This window comes from Malaya genurostris, chromosome 2 (genome assembly GCF_030247185.1).
Source record: "Malaya genurostris strain Urasoe2022 chromosome 2, Malgen_1.1, whole genome shotgun sequence".
Lineage (NCBI taxonomy): Eukaryota > Metazoa > Arthropoda > Insecta > Diptera > Culicidae > Malaya > Malaya genurostris.
The window spans coordinates 169,630,272-169,641,815 of NC_080571.1; the positions used below are offsets into that span (position 1 = coordinate 169,630,272).

The following is an 11,544-nucleotide window of genomic DNA, read 5'->3' on the forward strand; positions in this document are numbered from 1 at the left end:
AGTGCGCATATTTCATTACCGCTTCTTTGATCTGGGAACTCTGACATGAAAGACCGAGATTTTGAACGGTTCTAGCATTCACCAGTTTACGTCGTTTGTCTTGTCCTACACCAGCGATCTCGAGAGAGACTCGTTGCGATTCCTTCACCACACAGGAAGTATTTCCCGTCCAACAAAGACACAGAGGTTGCGGATCGCCAGGCAAATTCAGTAGTTCAGCCAATTCATTCTCCTTACCTTACCTAACAGCTATAGGCCTGGGGTGTCCTTTGCTGTATCAAGCATACGTCTCCACATAACTCGGTGCCATTTGAGCCAATTTGTTCTGATTCCTGAACTCGGTCCATGGCTGCTCGTCGCCAGCCACTCAAGGCACGGATGCTTCTGAGATCACCCTCCACTTGATCGACCCACCTTGCTCTCTGCGCTCCTCTTCTTCTTGTACCAGTCGAATTAGAGAGATAATTAGTACTACCGTACAAATATTTTGCATTAATTATGGTTGCGGCTTTAGCGGTCTGTTAAATAAGAACGGCTGTTATATACTGCCCGACGTTTCGACCACTGGTCATGGTCTTTTTCAAGGGAAATATCTTATCGTTCCTCGTCTGAAAATCGTATGCCCACGAACGGTTGTTTACATAATAACAAAGCTTCTTTCGTCACTTTTGTTGCACTAATAACGTTTGTTTTGAACATTAGCCTGTTTTACCACTATGCACTACCTAACAGCCGTTCTTATTTAACAGACCGCTAAAGCCGCAACCATAATTAATGCAGTCGAATTAGATTCAAGGACTTTTTTCACTGGGCTGTCGTCCGACATCCTTATGACATGCCCAGCCCTTCGTAGACGTCCGATTTTAGCTGTCCGTACGATAGGTAGTTCTCCTAGCAGCTGTTGCAATTCGTGATTCATACGCCGTCTCCACGTTCCGTCTTCCATCTACACTCCGCCATAGATGGTCCTCAGTACCTTTCTTTCGAAAACACTGAGGGCGCGTTGGTCCTCTGCCAACATAGTCCAGGTCTCGTGGATATAGAGAACAACCGGTCTAATGAGCGTTTTGTAGATGGTCAATTTCGTGCGGTGGCGTACTTTTCTCGATCGGAGGGTTTTTCTGAGTCCAAAGTACGCACGATTCCCTGTCAAAATACGTCTATGAATTTCTCTGCTGGTGTCATTATCGGCGGTCACCAGTGAGCCCAAATACACGAACTCGTCAACCACCTCGATATCGTCACCGTCTATCAATATTCGTGGTGGGAGGCGTAGTGTTTCTTGTCTAGAGCTTCTTCCTCTCATGTATTTTGTTTTCGACGCATTTATGGCCAGTCCGATACGCCTAGCTTCAGCTTTCAGTCCGATGTAGGTTTCCATCATCTTCTCAAGGTTACGTGTCACAATATTAATATCTTTATAATATAAGTTGTACGGACTTTCGGAAGATCGTGCCACTCGGGTCGATCCTCGCTCTTCGAATCACTCCTTCCAGGGCAATATTGAACAAGATACAAGTAAGTCCATCACCTTGACGTAGCCCTCTCCGAGATTCGAAGGGACTCGAAAGCGTCCCAGATACTCGAACGTAGCACATCACTGAATTCATCGTTGCTTTGACCAATCGCGTCAGTTTATCCGGGAAACCGTAGTCGTGCATGATCTGCCATAGCTGTTCTCGATCGATTGTGTCGTATGCCCCTTTGAAGTCAATGAACAGGTGATGCGTGGATACGTTGTATTCACGACACTTCTGGAATACTTGTCTAATCACGAATATGTGATCCGTAGTGGCGCGGGTTCCAGTAAATCCCGCTTGGTACGGCCCTACGAATTCCTTAGCTATTGGTGATAGACGACGGAAAAGGATTTGGGAGAGTACCTTGTAGGCGGCGTTCAGCAAAGTGATTGCGCGGTAATTGCAACAGTCTAGCTTATCGCCCTTGTTTTAGACGGGATATACCACTCCATCCATCCATTCCTGTGGTAGAATCTCCTCCTCCCGAATCTTAGAAATCACCCAGTGCAGCGCTGTGTCTCTCCTCCATGTTTGAGCAGCTCGCCTGGTAACTGGTCATTGCCCGCGGCTTTGTTGTTCCTCAGCTTGCCGAAACCCTCAATTATCTCCGACAGATCAGGGGCTGGGAATCTGTCGTCGACTGAGCGTGCACCCAGATTAATTCCTGTACCGTTCTCTGTATCTTGTGCTTCGCCATTCAGATGCTCGTCATAGTACTCTTCCACCTGTCGATCACCTCACGTTCGTTCGTGAGAAGGTTACCACTGGTATCTCTGCACATTTCGGCCTGTGGCGTGTAGCCTTTACGTGAGCGATTCACCTTTTCATGAACTTCCGTGTGTCATTTGCGCGGTACAGCTGTTCCATCGCTTCGCGATCTTGGTCTTCCTGATGGCGTCTTTTCCTCTGGAAAACAGTGTTCTGTCTGTACCGTGCCTGTCTGTATCGTTCCTCGTTCGCCCTCGTGCGGTGTTGCAGCTTTCTCGCTCTTGCTGCATTCTTCTCTTCGACCAAATGCTGACATTCGCCGTCAAACCAGTCATTTCCTCGATTCGACAACCTCGTACCTAGCACGGTTGTAGCAGTGCTACTCACGGCGGACCTTATGTTCTTCCAGTCGTCTCCAAGAGTCGCCGCGCCAAGCTGCTCTTCCGTTGGTAGCACTAACTCCAGCTGTCGCACGTATTCCTCTGCAGTACGAATGCTACGTAGCTGCTTGAGATCTAATCCCAGCGTTCCTGTGCGACGAGTACTGTGCACCGTCGATAGTTTTGAGCGCATACAAACCGCGACAAGGTAGTGGTCAGAATCAATGTTGGCACTGCGGTAAGTGCGGACATTGATGACGTCGGAGAAGAATCGCCCGTCGATGAGAATCGATTTGATTTTCCGTATGTTGATCAGGTGATCTCCAGGTGGCTTCGTGGATATCTTTGCGGGAGAAGAAGGTGCTTCGAACTACCATTCCTCGGGAGACTGCAAAGTTTACGCATCGTTGACCGTTATCGTTAGTTACCGCGTGCAGGCTCTCCAGCCCGATCACGGGCCTGTGCATTCCCTCCTGGCCTACCTGAGCATTCATGTCGCCGATGACGAGTTTTACATCCCGCCGTGGACAGCTGTCGTAGGTTCGTTCCAGCTGCGCGTAGAATGCTTCCTTCTCGTCATCTGGTCTCGTCATCTGGTCTCGTCTCATGTGGGCAGTGCACGTTGATGATGCTGTAATTGAAGAAACGGCCCTTGATATTCAATACGCACATTCTATCACTGATTGGCTGCCACCCAATCACGCGCTGGCGCATCTTGCCCAACACTACGAATCCCGTTCCTAGAACGTTGGTTGTGCCACAGCTCTGGTAGAAGGTAGCCGCTCGATGCCCACATTTCCACACCTTCTGTCCCGTCCAACTAAGTTCCTGCAGTGCTACGACATCGAAGCCGCGGGTTTGAAGCTCATCATGCAGCATTCGGTCGTATCCTGGGAAGCCAAGCGATTTGCAGTTCCATGTGCCAAGTTTCCAATCGTAGTCCTTTGTTCGTTGCGTAGGCCTTTGCCGATTATTCCGAGTCGTATTTCCTTCTTGATCGTTCGTAACATATGTTTTGCGGGCGGCTTGTTAGGACTGCATCAACCTCCTGTCTCGCCGGAGGGCCATCGTGTCAGCACTGCTTAGAGTCCCACACTGACACAGGGACGGTAATCAGGCGCTCCTAACATGGAGAACAGGCGCTGTTTCGAGCCGCCAACATGGGGAACAGACGCTCGGTTAGGCTCGCTCTCTGTAAAGAGAAGGCAAGCCCCCCCCCCCCTTCCCTGTCAGCATACGACCAAGATGTGGAACGCTTCACGATTTTGCGTGTCATCCTTGCGCAGGGGCCATGCTAATCTTCTCTGTATCGTTCCAATTTTAGTATAGCTAGGCCGAAGCTAGGACAATTCATTCTCCACAGTGCGCACAATCGAATTGTTTAATTGCGCCTGTCGCAGAGCTATTCGCACTTCCGTCTTCAGAAGCGCCATCCATTGCATGAGTATTCACGAAACCTTTACTCTTCGGACGATTGCGTACGTTGATCCTTTTCGACTACACTCGATGCATCCTGCACACCCGACGTCATGTAATCACCGAAAGTTTTTAAGTCGACATGTTGAAAATTTCGCTTGTATCCTGCCCACATCATCCTTTGATCCACAGGAAGCTTCGCAACGAGTTCTTGCACAGCGAGGGATTCGATAAATGAGCGCGTTCATTCGCAGCTTCGATGTGGTCAGCCGGAGCCGGAATATCTCGAACTTTGCGTAGAAGAGCGTTAATCAACAATTCTGGACGGCCAAACCGCATACGAAAAGTCTCAATAACTTGAGGTACTGCCGCTGGTAGCACCAGCCGACTGCGTACCGTTTCCAATGCAGGTCCACATAAACACCGCTGCAAACGAAGCATATTTTCACCATCCGTGAAACAGCAGGCTTCAGTCGTGTATCAGTAGTTCGAAATGAAGATCGGCCAATCCGCAGGATCACCAGAAAAGCGGGGAAGATCCTTAGACAGAGACTGCCGTGCTGCTAATTGCTGCTGTGTGGGATAATTCGAAACTCGAGGGGGAAACACTTGATCTCGAAGCACACTTTCTGACAGACGAGGAGGCAAAGACGCTTTATTAAATTCAACCGGGTTCGCGGGTGGAAAACGCGTTGACTTATTGATTGAATTTTGTATTATTTCACCCGGGCGAGCGTATAAATCTCGCAGCTGCTCACGGGAATATATATCAGGAATTTCATTGTATACTGAGCGTGCGAAATTTCGCGACTGCTCACGGTTGTCATATATATTGGTCGTGGGGCAATATTCCCTGTTGTATTTGTTTGCATTTATTGAAAAATTATTCAATGCATGACGCTTACCTGGGGGATCTATTTCACTGGAACATATTTCATTAGATGCAATCGCTTGACTTACCGACGGCATGCCAGCTTGGCATACCGAGTTCATTGACAAGCTACCATGCATCGATTCACTTTCCTCCACTGGAATCGCTTCGGAACGTTGTTTAGATCGAACTCGTTCACCCTCCGCTTCAGCAGGTAACATCCGACTGGTTTCTGAACAGGCGCTAATCTGCTTCTCCAAGGGCGACTGGCTCGTCGCTGGTTTTGGTGGTTTCTTCAGCTGTTTAGTTGAATCCATTTGACCAACAGGATCGGTGGTTTCTGCTACGGACTTAAATCCCTCCAATAAGCTACGACACGCTTCCAGCTGTTCTTGTAGCGCCGAAAGTTGCTCAGGTGTCGGGTTGGCGCGCTGTTCGCACTGCTCAACGTGGTTCCTGAGTTCCAACAAAGCACTAGAACTTTTCATTCCTTTCAATGCACGGGAAGTAAACGGTTTCAGTATTGTTAAGGGAATTGATACCATTGGTGGTGCTGATCAGGGTGTACCTGGTAACGGTACTGTACGACGTTCCGCCGACTTACTCGATGAAAACGATACCATTTCATTGTGCAACGCAGCACCGCTGCGATGGCTGCCGGTTTAATCTTCTCCAATCGCTTTGTCTATCAATCGTTGCTGCTCATCAAGATGGCGACGTTGCATCTCCAACTCAACACGTGTTTTTTTCAACCGCTGCCTTTCCACCAGCTGGCTCAAGCTGAAGGATAACGTCGATAATGCACTGGAACGACTGGACCCACTATTCAGTGAAGCATCGTTCGCATTTTGTCCGCTTGTGCAATCACAGCACCGCCATGGCCGGTCCACTATGTTGGAATCAACATCGGCACATGTGTAATGGCGCCATCTGTCACATTGGTCGCACTGGACCATATCGTCGGCACTATCTGGTCGTTGGCAGGCAACACAATTAGATTCTTCCATCTTAACTGCACGTGCGAAACTTCTCCTCGAAATTTTGAAGATTGTCGAAGCTGTCGGACGCAAACAGAAACGCGCACAAACCGTTTTGGTAGCTGTTTATTTAACGCTTCAACTAAAGGAGAGTTACAATTAGCTAATTCACTTTTCAATTACATCATGCAAACTTACAATTTCGGTTTTCTAGTTGCGACAATACTTCTTCTGCGCATCCTATCGAAAATGCTTTCTGCAAACTATATATAATTCATATTTTCAATAATTCAAATAACTGTTTTTCAGGCAATCTTACAAGTAAGTAAACGGGTAAGTTTGAAGTTAAATATATCGGTAAGTATTTCACTCTATAATCAGCAACTCTAACTACTTCTATTTTCAGTAACTTTTAAACACGACTGATCACTTCAACGTTCGATTGGAAAAGAAATTATCTTCGCAAAAACGTGGTTTTGCCAGTGACGTTTTCCCATCTGTTGTCGATTGACATTTGTCATGTGATGACAGATTGCTGCACTGCAAAATGCCGCTTTGTGTCACCTTCACTTGAGCAGTGAACTGTCAGTGTGACGCCGTTCGCGAACTCGACTATCTTGACACCCGGAGGAAGCCTCAACCTCAGTACTCCATCGTATATTATATTCCACATTATCGGGCCCAAGATAGATCCCTGTGGTACTCCAGCCGTGATTTTAGTGTTACGTGTGCCTTCGTCGGTCTCGTAGAGCAATACTCGGTTCAGGAAGTAGCTTTCCAAAATCTTGTACAGTCCTTCCGGTACTCCCAGTCGACACTACCGCACAGTAGCGGATTCCTCGTCGTTTGCGCTGTATAGCTACCTTCACCGTGGTTACCACCGATATTAAGGCGTCTGCCGTCGACCTGCCTCTGCGAAACCCGTACTGCTGGCTAGACAGTCCTCCTGTCTCATCTAGGAAGGGAGATAACCTGTTGAGGATGAGGAGCTCAAGGAGCTTTCCCACAGTGTCGATCAGACAGATTGGTCTATACGCCGATGGGTCCCCTAGGGTTTTCCCAGGTTTCGGTAATAGTACCAACCTTTGCCTTTTCCAAATGTCTGGGAACATCCGCTCAACAAGACATCTCTGTATGACCTCCCTGAACATGTCCGGTTTTGTCATTATAGCCGCCTTTAGCCACGTTAGGGATACCATCTGTCCCCGGGGCTAAGTTCTCTTCTGTAGTTTCTATGCCACATACATCCAGTAGACCATTCCTTCGTGTTGCAAAGCGGGGACATGCAAACAGACGTGTTCTGCCGTCTCAAGCTCATTTGGGTAGCCGTGGGAAGCAGGAAATGCCGCGTGGCCGAACCTGTGGAGGTACCACCTAAACCATCCGGGACCTGTGAGGAACTGCGTCAGGCCAAAGTTTACTTCGCCGTTGAGTCTGTCGATCCATCCGGAGACTCTTGGAATGAGCCGATGTGTCCATCTGCCCTTGGTTAAGCTGTCCCATTTCCTGTGCCACTCCTGCCATACCTGGCTGCCGTACCTGAGGATCGAAACTGCCAATCTTGCCAATGTTTGCTAGAACGCACCGGCCTATTGGCCATCATTCGCGAGAGCGCCGCAATCGCCATTGAAGCACGTTTACAGGCATACTCTACGTGCTTACCGTGATGCCCTCAGTTCAACCTCTTCGATGAATTCTGCCAGCGTGATGTCGTCCGCGATCCCGACTATCTTGACGCCCGTGGGGAGCCTCAACCTCAGTACGCCATCGTACATTATATTCCAAAGGAGCGGGCCCAGGATGTATCTCTGTGGTACTCCGGCCGTGATAGAAATGCTGCGTAAGCCTTCCTCGGTCTCATAGAGCAATACCCGGTTCTGAAAGTAGCTTTCCAGAATCTGGTACAGCCCTTCTGGTCTAGCACTATTGAACGCGTTTTCTTCAAGTGTTACTACCGCGCAGTAGTGAATTCCACGCCGCTTAGGTTGAATAGCGACCTCCACGGTGACTACCACCGATTTCATGGCATCCGCCGTCGACTTGCCTTTGCGGAACCCGTACTGTTCGTTAGACAGTCCACCCGTCTCCTCTATGGCCGGGGCTAGCCTGCTCAGGATGATTCTCTCCATAAGCTTCCTTGTGGTGTCGATCAGGCAGATTAGTCTATATGCCGACGGGTCCCCAGGAGATTTCCCAGGTTTCGGTAACAGTTCAATTATCTGCCTTTTCCAAATGTCCGGGAACGTGCGCTTGTCCAGCAATCTCTGCATGACCTCTCTGAACATGTCCGGTTTGGAGGTTTGTAGCAGCCTTTAGAGTCGCGTACGGGATACCATCTGGTCCGGGAAATTTCTTAGTATCGAGCGACCTCGCCGCTGACAACAACTCTTCAATTGTCACTCTGCTAACATCGTTTGTTGGTAGCGGTGCTGGCGGCCACGAAGACGTGTCGTAGTAATGGAAGAGGAATCTTATGATCTCCTTCAGCTTCGCCGGACTACGTTCGGGGGGTGCTAGTGCCCCTCTCGTTTTGGCCATGACCATTGTGTAGGCATCACCCCTGAGTTTGAGTTGGCATACTGTCACAGGTTTTCAAAGCAGGCTTTTTTGCTTACGCGAATAGCCTTGTGCAGAGCAAGTTTGGCCGCTTTGAACTTTTAGTTTTATACTGCTCTTGCAGTGCTGAAAAAATTCGTTATCACAATGGTGACTCGAGCTTACATTGAGACAACACATATATCATCGTCCACCCAACGACGATTGTCGCTATTTGAATCATAACAAGTATCATGACTGCCGAACCCTTTCAGTATCATTGGAAATTGATTTCATGAAAATGTAAACAAAAGTTATCCCCCTATCACCCAGCGATGAGCCAGTGATAGACGACAATATTTGTCTCATTCGACATTCAGTTGAGCATCAACGGTATCATATTCATTCCTGAGAATCATCGTCAACCGGGTCGATTGGGCCCTTCCAATCATATGCAGTTCCCAGCGCCCTGGAGAACAAGTCTTTGTTTAATTTAATAAGTAAAATGTTTTCCAACGTATCTTTCCCAAGGCCAGTGCGTTGATTAGAGAGAACCAAGGCAAGGGCACTGAAAGACCGTTCAACAGAGACTTGGTTCGATGGTGTGGATAGTACAACCATTGCTACTGCATATATCTCTGGGTGCGTAGTCTTACGGCGCAACCAATGGTCCCACACGTTGTAGTTATGTTTTTGGCGTGGCTCTAGGTCCAAAGACTTAACTTGTTGAAGAAACCCGGTCTCGCAACCAAGATTCACGGATTCACCAAACATTTGCGTAAGATACTGATCAAAATCATCGGTAGACTCTGACGATTCTCTACTTGTACTAGCCGGTGTTTTACCCAGTTGGCAGATACGTTCCCATGCATCGACTATGTATTGCTGAATTTTATCTTTTTCCTGAGCCGTGAATATTTTAGAACCTCGATAGTTGAACCTTGGATCCAGGTATAATGCCATCTGGACCGCATTCAATTGGCGCAAAACGTTCAATCTATTGTTCAACCACCGAAGTAAATGGGGACTGAAAGAGTTTTCGCGAACTTTCTGTACCTCACTCGTTGCCATCAGCCATGCCATATAGAAGACAGATAACGACACGTGGTTCTCTTGCATTTGCTTTGTGCAGATGTACAACGGCTTAAACGTATCATAGTAATGCTCAATGAACGACCATTGATTGGAAAGGTCTAGTTCGGGAAAAATATCGGCCAAATGTTCTCAAGAGATAGCCCATAGTCGGCCAAAGTATCCATAACTTTTGATTTCAAGAACGCCGCTGTTTGACTTTCTTTGATTTCGATCATACCAAGGGTACGAATGACCACCTGCTCGTCTAGGGCATACTGTACATTGATGCCTAAGATATGGCGATTGTGTCGGGCAGCAGAATCTATTTTCAAGCAGACGAGCTTGCCTTTCATCTCACCTATCAACATTTCTTTTAGACGATAGGCTGTCTTCGAGAGATGACATTTCATTGTGACACGGTTCAAAGTGCACCCAAGAGTCGTTGTAATCGGTTTCAGTAAGTCTTTGAAGCCTTCCCACTCGAAGCAGGAAATAGGAAGATGATGGAAGGTCGTCAGCTTAACTGCTGACGCAATTAGTAACTGCCGGTCAATAGCTATTAAACGCTTAGGAATTACTCTTTCCTTCTTCTCCATTGGATAGGCAATTGTAAGGAGATTGTTTGCACATGCACGTTCCGTATGTACGGTACGAAAGTGACGGATGAAGTTGCCAGGGGCAAATCTATTCTGGACGTATGGACATCCTGATGCGGGATCGATGTTGCAGATAGCTTTATCGCCCTGTCTTACTACCAATGACGACGCAATGTCCGTCAGTGACCATCGGTGCCATCGTATAAACACCACAAAAAATTTAGTCGTTAATGGTTTAACTCTAAATACGCTCCTCTATCTAAACACACACACTTGATAAATACTTCTTTGATCAATATTGAATTCGCACTATATCACTATAACCTTGTCTGAACCGGATTCGTTCGGAATACGATACGAAACCTGACAGACTCTCCCTCCTACGCCTCCGACAAGTGCCGGAAGCAACGGTGGTATCTCATTGTTGCCCGGGAGATAATATTTTACCCGAGCTCCCACCTATCTGGCAGTGGGCCACGGTAGTGCACCACTTCACCAGCGCTCATATAGCTATTCGCCTCTCTGTTCGTACCTGTCCCTCCAAACCGTAGTTAGCAATTCCAACAACCTACATATTCTCAGTTAGCTTTTCCAACAACCTATCCGATTTTTCTTTCTTAGCTAAGTCCAACACTTTTTTAGTTATTCCAACAACCGATTTAGTTCAGTCAACACCCGCATTTTTTTCCAAAACCCAGCTGTTTCACATATGGTAGTGCCGTCCCCGCTCTGTCGAATGCAATTGACGTGAGCGTAGTACGCGGGATAGGTGATAAGTTACGAACGTAGGCGCAATGCCTATCCGTGCGGGATATGTGCCAGTTCGTACATGGGTAACATGCTGGAAGGCCGCAGCATGAGAGGCATACGCTTAGTAAACCGGGTTGACCGGTTGCAACTTGGTCACATTTGTATGGAGCAAAAAATTTGTGCGCAGATTTTCCAAAACGGACTTCACGTCGTGAAAGTACGTCGCAAAACTACCAGAACGCACCATATGTCGTTACGTTCGTTTACCATAGTAAGCCGTAACAACGATTTTAAACAATGCCTCTCGGTACGAACCATCAACATGGTTACGTATATGGGCGGTCCGCTGTCTATGCCGCATCGATAGGCGTTAACGGTTAACACTGTATACATAACTACGGACGCGTATACGGGAGCGGTTCGCTGCATGTGCATCGCTGTTAGGCGTTAGCCATAGATACGTTTTCAACCAACCACCAATCTTAAACCACTCGTGCACTTAACAATTGTTACGACATGTACGACCAAGAACTTTATATCACTGGGTCGATGTGATCAACAGATGGAAACTTGGTCAAGTAACCCGGTTGCAAAAACTGGTATTAGTAATAGTAAATATTACTGTCAGTAAAACTTTTCGCACTATATCACTATACCATATAGTGGTATAGTGCGACATTCTATATCTCTTGCCAACTGATTCTACTCTGGTTATCG

At 47.6% G+C, this 11,544-nt stretch overlaps 1 non-coding gene across 1 annotated transcript; it reads right to left on the reverse strand.

Moving 5' to 3' along the window:
- Positions 1 to 3,849: 3,849 nt before the first annotated feature.
- Positions 3,850 to 3,952, reverse strand: LOC131433389 (U6 spliceosomal RNA). Its single transcript, XR_009230190.1, has one exon. It is a non-coding gene; the product is annotated as a U6 spliceosomal RNA (small nuclear RNA).
- Positions 3,953 to 11,544: the final 7,592 nt, after the last annotated feature.